We start from the raw sequence: 10158 nt of genomic DNA, 5'->3' as shown, positions 1-10158 counted from the left end.
CAACAACAATAATGCACTTTCTGAGCTGCTGCATGATGAAGAAAATATTTTGAAGTGAGATCACTTTTTAGGCCTCTGTTGTGGTGTTAAGATAGGGAGACTTCTAACACTGACCCTTGTGGGGCCCTGGATCATAATACATTTGTGACCTGTAAGTATTTCCAGACTCATGATTCCCGCAGTGCTGACTGTCTTCTTCTTTTATGTCTAAACACCAGGTGACACCCAAGCAGGCTCCAGCAGCAGAAGAAGAGATGGCTGTGCCTCCTGTTGATCTGTCCTCCAAGGTTTATGGTGAAGATGATGCTGCTGCTGCTGAATATGATGCTCCAAAGGTAATGGAAAGAATGAATGTGATTGAGTTCTTTATAAAGTGCACTGATAACTTGACACACTAGTTTCTATTCGATCTCCATTTAGCTAACTGGTTTCACACACACAAGGTTCAGGTCATGTCTTAATGGGGCCCTGATAGATACTCTTCCTTCAAAAGGGTTTTCCAACTTTTCTCTTCCACACACACACACCAAGTTTCAGTTCATGTCCTTACTGGGGCCCTCCGTATGGACCCTTCTATAAGTGATTGTTAACCTACAGGACAACACTTCTCTGCATCCAAACTAAATTATTTACAATAACAATAATGCACTTTCTGAGCTGCTGCATGATGAAGAAAATATTTTGAAGTGAGATCACTTTTTAGGCCTCTGTTAGGATGTTAAGATAGGGAGACTTCTAACACTGACCCTCGTGGGGCCCATTGTGTGGATCCTGTGTTTTCTTTTCTCAATGGGTGACACCTTTCACTTCCAAAGTAACAAGTAACCTTTGGATTACCAGTAAAGTAACTTATTTTACACACTTTCTTAACTGCTGCATGATGAAGAAAACTTTTTAGAAAAATAACTGTTCAGCCTCTTTTCTGATGTTGGAGGTTTATGAGACTCCTCATAAAAATAGTTGTACTTGGCCAAAAGTTTTGTGCTTATCAGTAGTGCTGCACAATAAATCGCAAATTTATCGTCATTGCAATATCAACATATGCAATATCCATATCGCAAACGACTGCTTAAACCGTAATATATTGTAATATCTGTGTGATGCATTCACCCATAGGCGTCATTTACGCTGGGGACGCTGGGGACATGTCCCCACCACTTTTTGTCAAGAACAATTTTGTCTCCACCACAAAATTAACTTAAAGGTTCATGAGGCAAGAAATGCACATGCAAGTTTTTTACTGCTAATGGGCGATGAAGCGTTCAAAACCAAAAAGAATGAGCCCACCCGCGTATCTCTCCGTTGCCTTGAACAGGCTGTGTGCTGCATAATGCGCTGCAATTCTGGGTCCGAATTTCCCGCGCTGTCCGCGGATGTGATGTCAAATGACGCTGCATGCGCGTCCTCGACAGCTTCGGCTTTCCACCGCTTGCGACTAGCGGTCGGCGGATCTTCCAGCCTGAACAGTCATGTGAGCAGCGAGTAGAGAAATAACGTCACTTTTTAAAATTTTAATATTTTTTCATGCGAGAAAGTGACAGTTTAGATTCCCAATCTGTTGTCAGTTTATCCAAATAACGTCTGACTAAGTAGATTTGCTCCGACATTTTTCGGAGGAGTGCAGAGCCACACACGCAGCAGCAGCAGCGGCTCGTCACAGAGGCTGCAGCCGGGGAGCTGAGCTCATCGGCCGGGCAACCTCTGTCCTCTGTCCTCCTCCTCCCAGGGAAGAAAACGAGCCGAGTAACTTCCCCACAGGTTTTTAGACGTTTTCTGCCGGCTGGTTGAATTGTTTTTAGGAGATAAATGCATTGGTGCATTAGTTCATTTGAATGAAAAGTGAAGCTTCAGGTGTGTGTGAGCAGCGCAGCCTTGGGGCTCGATCTGCATCTGTACCTACAAAAATCACCATATTTAGGCTACTTCAATAAATAAATAAATAGTTTTACAATGAGCCGATTGATTCATCCGTGGTCAGTTTATCCAAACAACGCCTGTAAGGAAATTCTCCGACGTGTTGGGAGGAGAGCAGAGTCATGAGCAGCTGAGCGGCACCAGCAGCTCACAGAGGCGGCGGCGGCCGGTGCTGACCTGATGCCTGGGCGGTCAACCTCCCGGTGTCGCGGTAAATTGAGCACTGTACAATGAGCGCGGCACGGCGCATTTACTGTTTATTAACAGCCAAGCGCGACGTGTGTGTGTGTGTGTGCGTGCGTGCGTGCGTGCGTGCGTGCGTGTGTCGTGAGACAGCAGGGAGAGGGGCTGACTGGCAGAGATGAGACATAGTGAAGCTGTTCTTTTTTTCTGTGAGAGACTGCTGCGGCTGACCCAAACGAAACTGTGGCGGCTGATTAATGGAAAACACTGGTATAGTAACGTTATGCCGTTTCCAATTCAGCCACAGTGTCACTGTCACAGCATCAGCTGCACTGCTGTGGAGAGTTGATGCACGCTCCCGCACCAGCTTGGCTGATGGCTGCAGTAACCCTGACGGCCGCTACGGCCGTTGTATCGCTAGTGAGTTTTATTCCTTGATCTTGCCTCAAGCTCCTTTAACATTATCCTAATGAAGAATGACGGAAAAACGTTGATAAACTATGACAGAATAGGCAGCTGAAACAGTGTGCACCGCGCAGAGCTTCTGCCTGAGCCAATAACTCGCAACAATGTAGCTTCGATGTTACAGTAGTTACAGTAGCGTCTTTTGCGCGCGCTCAAACCCATTCAATGTAGCCGCACGTCATGCTCACAACTCAAAAGCCGTAGCTGCGCGCATTTGATGAGACGCAATTGTTTTTTCGTGCATGTCTGCGTCTAAAATAAAAATATTTAAATTATTAGACGAAAAAAGGTGAATTTAATTTCAATCTCGGCCTATTTGAATGTGCGGCCCCCAAGGTGTCTGTTAAGAAAAATTCTGGCCCTTTGACAAATGTATTTGAGTACCCCTGCCTTAGATAGATTCACATTATATACTAAATTATCAGAAAGAAAAGGATCAAATGCAGTCAGTTTCTGGAATGCTAGGACTATCTTGTTTATTTATTCAAACTATTTTCTTTTTTCAGATGCAAGTATGGCAGAAGATCAGGGTTCAGAAGATGAGACAATCATCACATCATCACAAGAAAGCCCCTTTGCCAAAAACCAGAGGAGGAAGTTTGCTAAAAAGAGAGGTAAGCTTCTTAAATTAATTTATGAGAAACATGAGGAACTTGATTCATACAGTGTACAGACAAACACAAACCAATTATGACTAGGGTCATCTATGGAGTATGTTGTGTGTGTGTGTGTGTGTGTGTGTGTAAAATTCTTAAAGGACCTCTTCATTTATACATTTTAAATAAAATGCACATTTCTATGACAGCCCTCTTGGCAATAATGGTGCAAAAGTAGGTGCAGAGGTTATTGTGTTATTAGCAGGGGGGTTAAGGGTGGAGGGAAATAACCAGTATAGACCGTTTCAGAGAGTATAAACAAATACAGGTGTTACCAAGGATACTAATTAAGGCTCCATTCAATTTAGTGTACCAGAGCGTTTTCTAATGAGCCACACCTGTCTTTGTTTATACTCTCTGAAAGGGTCTATAGTCTGAGTGACAAGTAACTACTGTATACAGTAGACACAACTTACGACTTTGTAGCGTTCCAGGCAACCCACTCGTGTTTTTCCGACCTGTTTTACCTGTGAAAGTCACTATAACAGCCACTCGTAACTTCTGACCCGTGAAGTCGTACCAGATCGAACTGGTACCACTTCACAGGTCGGAAAAACACGTGTTACGGGCTGCCCTGAACGCACCATAACAGTCCTCGTCGCTACGTCACCACATTCACGGCGTTCCTTGGCTGCACACACAGCCCTGCATGCGGTTCTCTCTCCTCATTGGATAAAAACTGTAGGATACGATAAATGTTTTCTCCTGGGCTCAGAGCAGAGCAGAGTGACTGACAGACCCGTGTTTCAGACCAAACACTCTATGTAAGTGATTGCTGTCTGAAGATACAACTATTTAAGACTTATATTAACACAAATATATCACTTACTTCTGCTTTAACTGTGTGTCCTTTCCCTCGTGGCGCAGTTAACACTTGCGCTGTCTGTCCCTCTCAAACATGGCCGCCTGTCGTCTCACGTAACGATCCACGAAGCAATCACGATGTGTAAAAATGTAAACCACTACATACCCGTGAAATAATCCCAACAGACTGAGAGAGCTTCGCTGTCATTCCTCCCCCAAGCAATAACACTATACAATACCTCACCTCTGTTTGACAGACAGCACTCCGAACTCTCTGCAGTGGGTTCTTTATAGTTCTTATAGTTCTGATTAGGGATGTTCCTGGCGACTAATTTCCCTGTCGATTAAACGCAAAATTTAATTTATACTAGTCGACTAGTCTAACACTTAAGAAAACAGTCAGAAAGCAGTTAAAATTGAGTAGAATTTATTAATTTATAATGTTAAACACTGTCGGAAAGAAATACTGTGCGTATTAAGAGCCATTTGAAGCCATTAATCACAGTCAACAATCGCCAAATCGGACTTTAAATGCAGCTGAAATGTGCACTATGCACGCTAAATATGCAATACAAACCAAACACATTAATGTACAAAATATGTAGATGTGTGGGCATGCATGCATGCGTGTGTGTATGCTCACTAAATGAGAGGGCTGCGAGCAGAGATGGGGACTCGAGTCACTGTGACTTGGACTCGAGTCGACTCGAATCGCTATTTTGATGCGACTTGACTCGGACTTGGAGGTTAAAGACTCGGGACTTGACTTGACTTGAGACACGATGACTTGAATGACTTGAATGACCAGCCGCCACCGCTGAATTTCTCACCGGCACGGCACCAGCTCAGTCTGTGTTTTTTTTTTTTCCCCCGGACTTTTTATGCATTTATTTTGAAAGGACCGCTGGAGAGAGAGAGGGAGGGGGAGAGAGATTGAGAGGGGGGGGGTTTGACACGGAGCAAAGGGGCCGTCCGGGTCGCTGCAGCGGGGGTGCTACATCATGGATCCATTAGACTATAATATAATACATCCATGGCGTGCTATCACGTTCGCAGCTCAGTGTTTTTAATCAGAGATTTAATCCGGAGTTTCAGTGACGGTGAGCGGCCTGACGGTGCTTCATTAACGCTGCGTCGCCGCCGCTGTTCAGAGTCGGGGCAGACGCACAGCAACCAATAGACATATGGTAACAGTCACCTGTTACTAGTGTTACCATAGCGAGAAGCTAATGTGTCCTTTTTTTTTTTTTTTTTTTAAATCTCCTCTCCTTCAGCCTCACGTTCTCACTGCTGCAGAATCTGCAGTGACTACACAGCTGTTTGCCTGTCAGTCATAGCATCCAGGAATGTTTCAATGTTACACATTCTTTGACTTTTGAATATAAAATATCAATTAATATCTACTGTAAAACTACTTGGTATGAGTGCAGGCTGAGAATGGTGTTGTCATGATAGAATAGAATAGATTTCCTATTCTATTCTATTTGTTGACCTTTTGTGATCTATGAAGAGGCTCATTAATGCATTAAGACATGATAAGACATAAGACATAATAGATTTTCTATTCTATTCTAATATATTGTCTTCACTTTATTTAGATTAGATTCTGCGGGTGAAATTGCAATAATAAGGTGACTTGACTTGGACTTGACTTGACCTATGCAGGACTTGACATAACCTGTGACTTGACTTGACTTGACTTGCCCAAAGAAAAATGACTTGGGACTTACTTGAGACTTGAAGGTTAAGACTTGAGACTTACTTGAGACTTGCACATGTGTGACTTGGTCCCATCTCTGGCTGCGAGAGAGGCACTGTCTGACAGTGCCGCTGCCGCAGCCCCGACTAGTGGCGGCGGCTGCATGAAATCTTAGAGGCGACAGATAACTGACATTGTGCATGGATGAAATATTGATAAATAATTTAAATGACTAGTAATTCTGGTGCCGACTAGTGAGGGAGGGGACGTTTAATCGTATAGTTGACTAATCGCGCACATCCCTACTTCTGGTCCAACCATTTTCCCTATTGCACTGCTGGTCATGGCTAATTGCGCATTTGTTAGCTATTTTGCACATCTGTCTCAATAACACTCTACCTCATTTCTCACCACTTGGTGTATATAATTTATGTCTACTTATATTGATATTTTGCACAGTGTTACACTACTGCGACTGGCATAGTGTCTTTCTGTACATTTCAGTATAGTACTTTGTATATTTTTTAAATTTATTATAATCTTTATAGATACATTTTATGCTGTGTTTTACAGAAATAAGCAAACATCTTATAATATTCAAACTGCATAACAACAAACAGGGACTTACTGGTCTTGAAAATGATCAGCCCAGCTGTAGCTACTCCTCACTTCACCACGTTTCTGATGCTGTTTTCTGACGTCTTTTCCTCAGACTGTCCATCAATACATTTGGAGACAGAAACTCTAAAGCTTCTTGTGTGTTGTAGCCCTGTTTTACTTTGGTTGCTAACTTTGTTTGGGTTTGTGGCGTGTCTGAAACATATTGTTGATCATGTAATGCAAAGAGCTCTAACAGGCATATGAACACATTGTGAAGGTCTTCAATCACGTCCCTATTTCACCACCCCATTTTTCTTTCTTTTTTTATGTCCAAGTAAATCAGTTTTGTGAGGGAAGAAAACTAACATATTATCAACCAGGCTTTTAGATTTTGACCAATCATGACACAGGTGTGACAGAGACTCTAGAAACATTGCCTGGTGGGGGAGAGAGGCAGAAATCACACAAATCTTCTTAGCTGATCCGTGCAATAAATCACGTGATGTTTCAAATGAGACATTCATGTTCATTTTGAGCATTTATTAGCACATAGTGGGCTGGATAATATCCCAAATCTGGGCTTGATTAAGCCATTGATATGCAATCTAAAAGCCCTCCATCACCCGGCCTTAAATAGATTTTAGTTATGTGGCACCTAGGGGGTTGTGTGTAAAAGTGACTGGTTGGTAAAACTATGTATTTTTCCTGACTGTGGGACAGTCCTGTATGGTCTCAACCAAGTCAGTACTTCATTGGATGACCAATGGAATCAATCAGAGTTTTTCAGTTGTAGTTACAAGTTAAAGTTCTTATAACTCTGTAACTTGTCCTTTTTATGCCCATTTAGGTAAACAAACTGTTTAACCTGCAGTTAAAAGAACCTGGACAACAGAAGAATGTGCTGCAGTAGAACGTCATTTAAAGAAAAAAATTCTGATGAACCAAGTCCCAGGGAAGGAGGACCGTCAGCGCTGCATCACTGCAGAACCTCAAGCCCTGAAGAATCGAGACTGGAGGGCAGTGAAATACTGTTAAAAATCGAATTACTTCTCTGCAAAGACAATTAGAGTGAAAGTGTTTCACTTTACAAGGTAATAGACAGGCTTGTATGAGGAGGTGCTATAATATTTGTCATGTTATATGTTATTATGCTATTATGTTGTGTTCTTATCAACACAAGGAGCTGCTTTCCTGATATCAAAGCTCACTGTAATAATCAGCAGTTGATTCATTTTAAGCAGGTGATTGTTTTTTGATTATCACTGCTCTGTCTACCTAATGTGAGGAGAGGAGATGCAGGATGTAAACCTCTGATGCAGCCTTGCAGTTTTTTTTGTTAATAAAAAAACTATAGAAACAACTAATAACTCTTCGGTCCCCGCTAAGGTAGAAAGACTTGACATATCTGTGTGTGTGTGTAAGTGGACCCCCCCAAGTAACAAATGCTAGAAACGTGTCCCATAAGTGACCAAAAAAACTAGCATAGAGAAAAAACTTTAGAAAATGGCTAATCTAAAGTGACTGAAAATTTTGTTAATTTTTTTTAAGCTTGCCTGATTTTTTACAGAGGTCTGGGACCATTGGAAAGGGTGGGCCCCACAATTGGGTTAAAAACGCGTGACCCCATGAAGGGACAAATGCGAGTATGTGTGTGTGTGTGTGGGGTGTGTGTGTGTGTGTGTGTGTGTGTGTGTGTGTGTGTGTGTGTGTGTGTGTGTGTGTGTGTGTGTGTGTGTGTGTGTGTGTGTGTGTGTGTGTGTGTGTGTGTGTGTGTGTGTGTGTGTGTGTGTGTGTGTGTGTGTGTGTGTGTGTGTGTGTGTGAGAGGAAGATATACATAAAGTTCTGACCTGACAACTGTATGAAATGTGTGTGTGTTGGACGTGTGTGTCTGTTTGTGTATGGTTAGTGTGTGTCCATTTGTGTGTGTGTTTGTTGTGTGTGCATGTTTGTCTGTTTGTGTGTAATTGTGTAAATTGTGTATGTGTTTGGTAAGTGGTTGTATGTTTGTTGGGTGTGTGTGTGTGTGTGTGTGTGTGTGTGTGTGTGTGTGTGTGTGTTTGTGTGTGTGTGGTAGTTAGTGTGTGTCCATGTGTGTGTGTGTGTGTGTGTGTGTTGGATGTGTGTGTATGGTGAGTGTGTGTGTGTCCATTTGTGTGTGTGCGTGTGTGTGTATGGTGTGTGTGTGTGTGTGTGTGTGTGTGTGTGTGTGTGTAGTAGTAGTTAGTGTGTGTCCATTTGTGTGTGTGTGTTGGATGTGTATGCATGGTGAGTGTGTGTCCATTTGTGTGTGTGTTGGATGTGTGTGTATGGTGAGTGTGTGTCCATTTGTGTGTGTGTGTGTGTGTGTGTGTGTGTGTCCATTTGTGTGTGTGTGTGTGTGTGTTGGATGTGTGTGTGTGTGTGGTAGTTAGTGTGTGTCCATTTGTGTGTGTGTGTGTGTGTGTGTGTATGACCGACAGACAGTCAGACAGAGAGAATGTGTGTGCGTTGCCATGGTGACGTTGCCATGGTGAGGTTACCATGGTGAGGTTGCCATGTTGAGGTTACCATGTAACTGTTGGCTGGTGGCTTTAAGGTATGGTGGCAGCTTTAACCATAGGCTTTAACTGCTCTGTGACACCCTCAAACAGATCTAATGTACGACAAATCTGTACTTAGTACGAGCAAAAGGTTTACATTTTCCGAACCATAAGACCTTGCTGAACGCGTCCATGTCACTTTGGTGTTTCTAGAGTAAAAATTGTTAATTGGGTCGCAGGTTGGAAACTTTGGGACGTTTAGAAAATCAGCGCCTACTTTTGAATGGGAGTCAATGAGAGGAAGGGAGGGAAGTGGCCGCACTCGGAGGCTCCCAGTTCAAATTGTGTTCGTCTCTCTGGTTTTTTGAGCACATGAAGAGATCAAGGATGAGCTTGTCTACAAGCATGCCCGAAATTATGTGTGTAGAGTGTAATCTGTGGCCGTACTGACAGGATAGAGAGAAAAATGTGAGAGGATTTTTAGACCCTCTGTCACTCTGCCAACTGCCAACGTCCGAACATTCCGTCCCATTGACTTTCATGTTAAATCTGAATTTTGTCAGAAATTTTAATGATTTTAAAACTATACATATATCTGAAACTGTTGAAGATATCAATAAGCTGAGATATAGCTGAATAGTTGAAAGGTTTGTGAACAGTTTAAAAGTTGAATGAAGTCTGTAGCTGAAAGTATGCTGAAGCTATTAGAGGCTGAATGAAGCAGAAGATTTGAAGAGTTTGAAGACTGTTTCAATGTATTTCCTATGAGAGAAAAATTGCAGAAAAAGTTAAATATTTTAAAAAGTATAAATAGTATGAAAGAGAAAAATAATAGCAATATTGTCCTGAAAAAGCTGCACGTTTTGATATATGAATTGTTGAAATAGCACAAAGTATGAAGGAGCAGAAAACTGCTGAAAAAGGGTGAAAGAAGTAAGAATAATAATAACTAGAAAAAGAAAGCATTTCCTGCAGAAAATGCGTGTGAATGCTGTAAGCAGCTGAACGCTATTGCTGAAGCAATGCTGAATAAGCTGAAGAAATCATTGAAACAAAGTTGAATTAGCTGAAGAACTGTTGAAAAAGTCTAACGTTGAAGCTGAAACATATAACTTGAAGATTAATGCCTTTTTAAGGACAAAAAGCAGTAGAAATGTAAAAAAAAAAAAAAAAAAAAAAGGAGAAGAAAATGTTAAAATCCTGCATGTTGAAGATGTTTAACAGTTGAAGAGTTGAAATCTGCAGCTAGCCACAGCAAGGAAAACTGATGAACCAGCAGTAACATAGCTGAAGCAACAAGTGAGAATAGATTAAAAA

At 42.0% G+C, this 10158-nt stretch overlaps 1 long non-coding RNA gene across 1 annotated transcript; it reads left to right on the top strand.

Annotated features, from left to right (window-relative positions):
• The first annotated feature begins 222 nt into the window (after window positions 1-222).
• LOC146960658 (uncharacterized) lies at window positions 223-7869 on the top strand. The gene is made up of 3 exons (XR_015035400.1): window positions 223-335; window positions 3069-3176; window positions 7169-7869. It is a non-coding gene; the product is annotated as an uncharacterized LOC146960658 (long non-coding RNA).
• Window positions 7870-10158: the final 2289 nt, after the last annotated feature.

Source organism: Trachurus japonicus, unplaced genomic scaffold (assembly GCF_045865225.1).
Source record: "Trachurus japonicus isolate A0001 unplaced genomic scaffold, Traja_1.0 AP030144.1".
Taxonomy (NCBI): Eukaryota; Metazoa; Chordata; class Actinopteri; order Carangiformes; family Carangidae; genus Trachurus; species Trachurus japonicus.
Note: the sequence above shows the minus strand (reverse complement) of the source record. Positions and strands in the feature narration are given on the sequence as shown.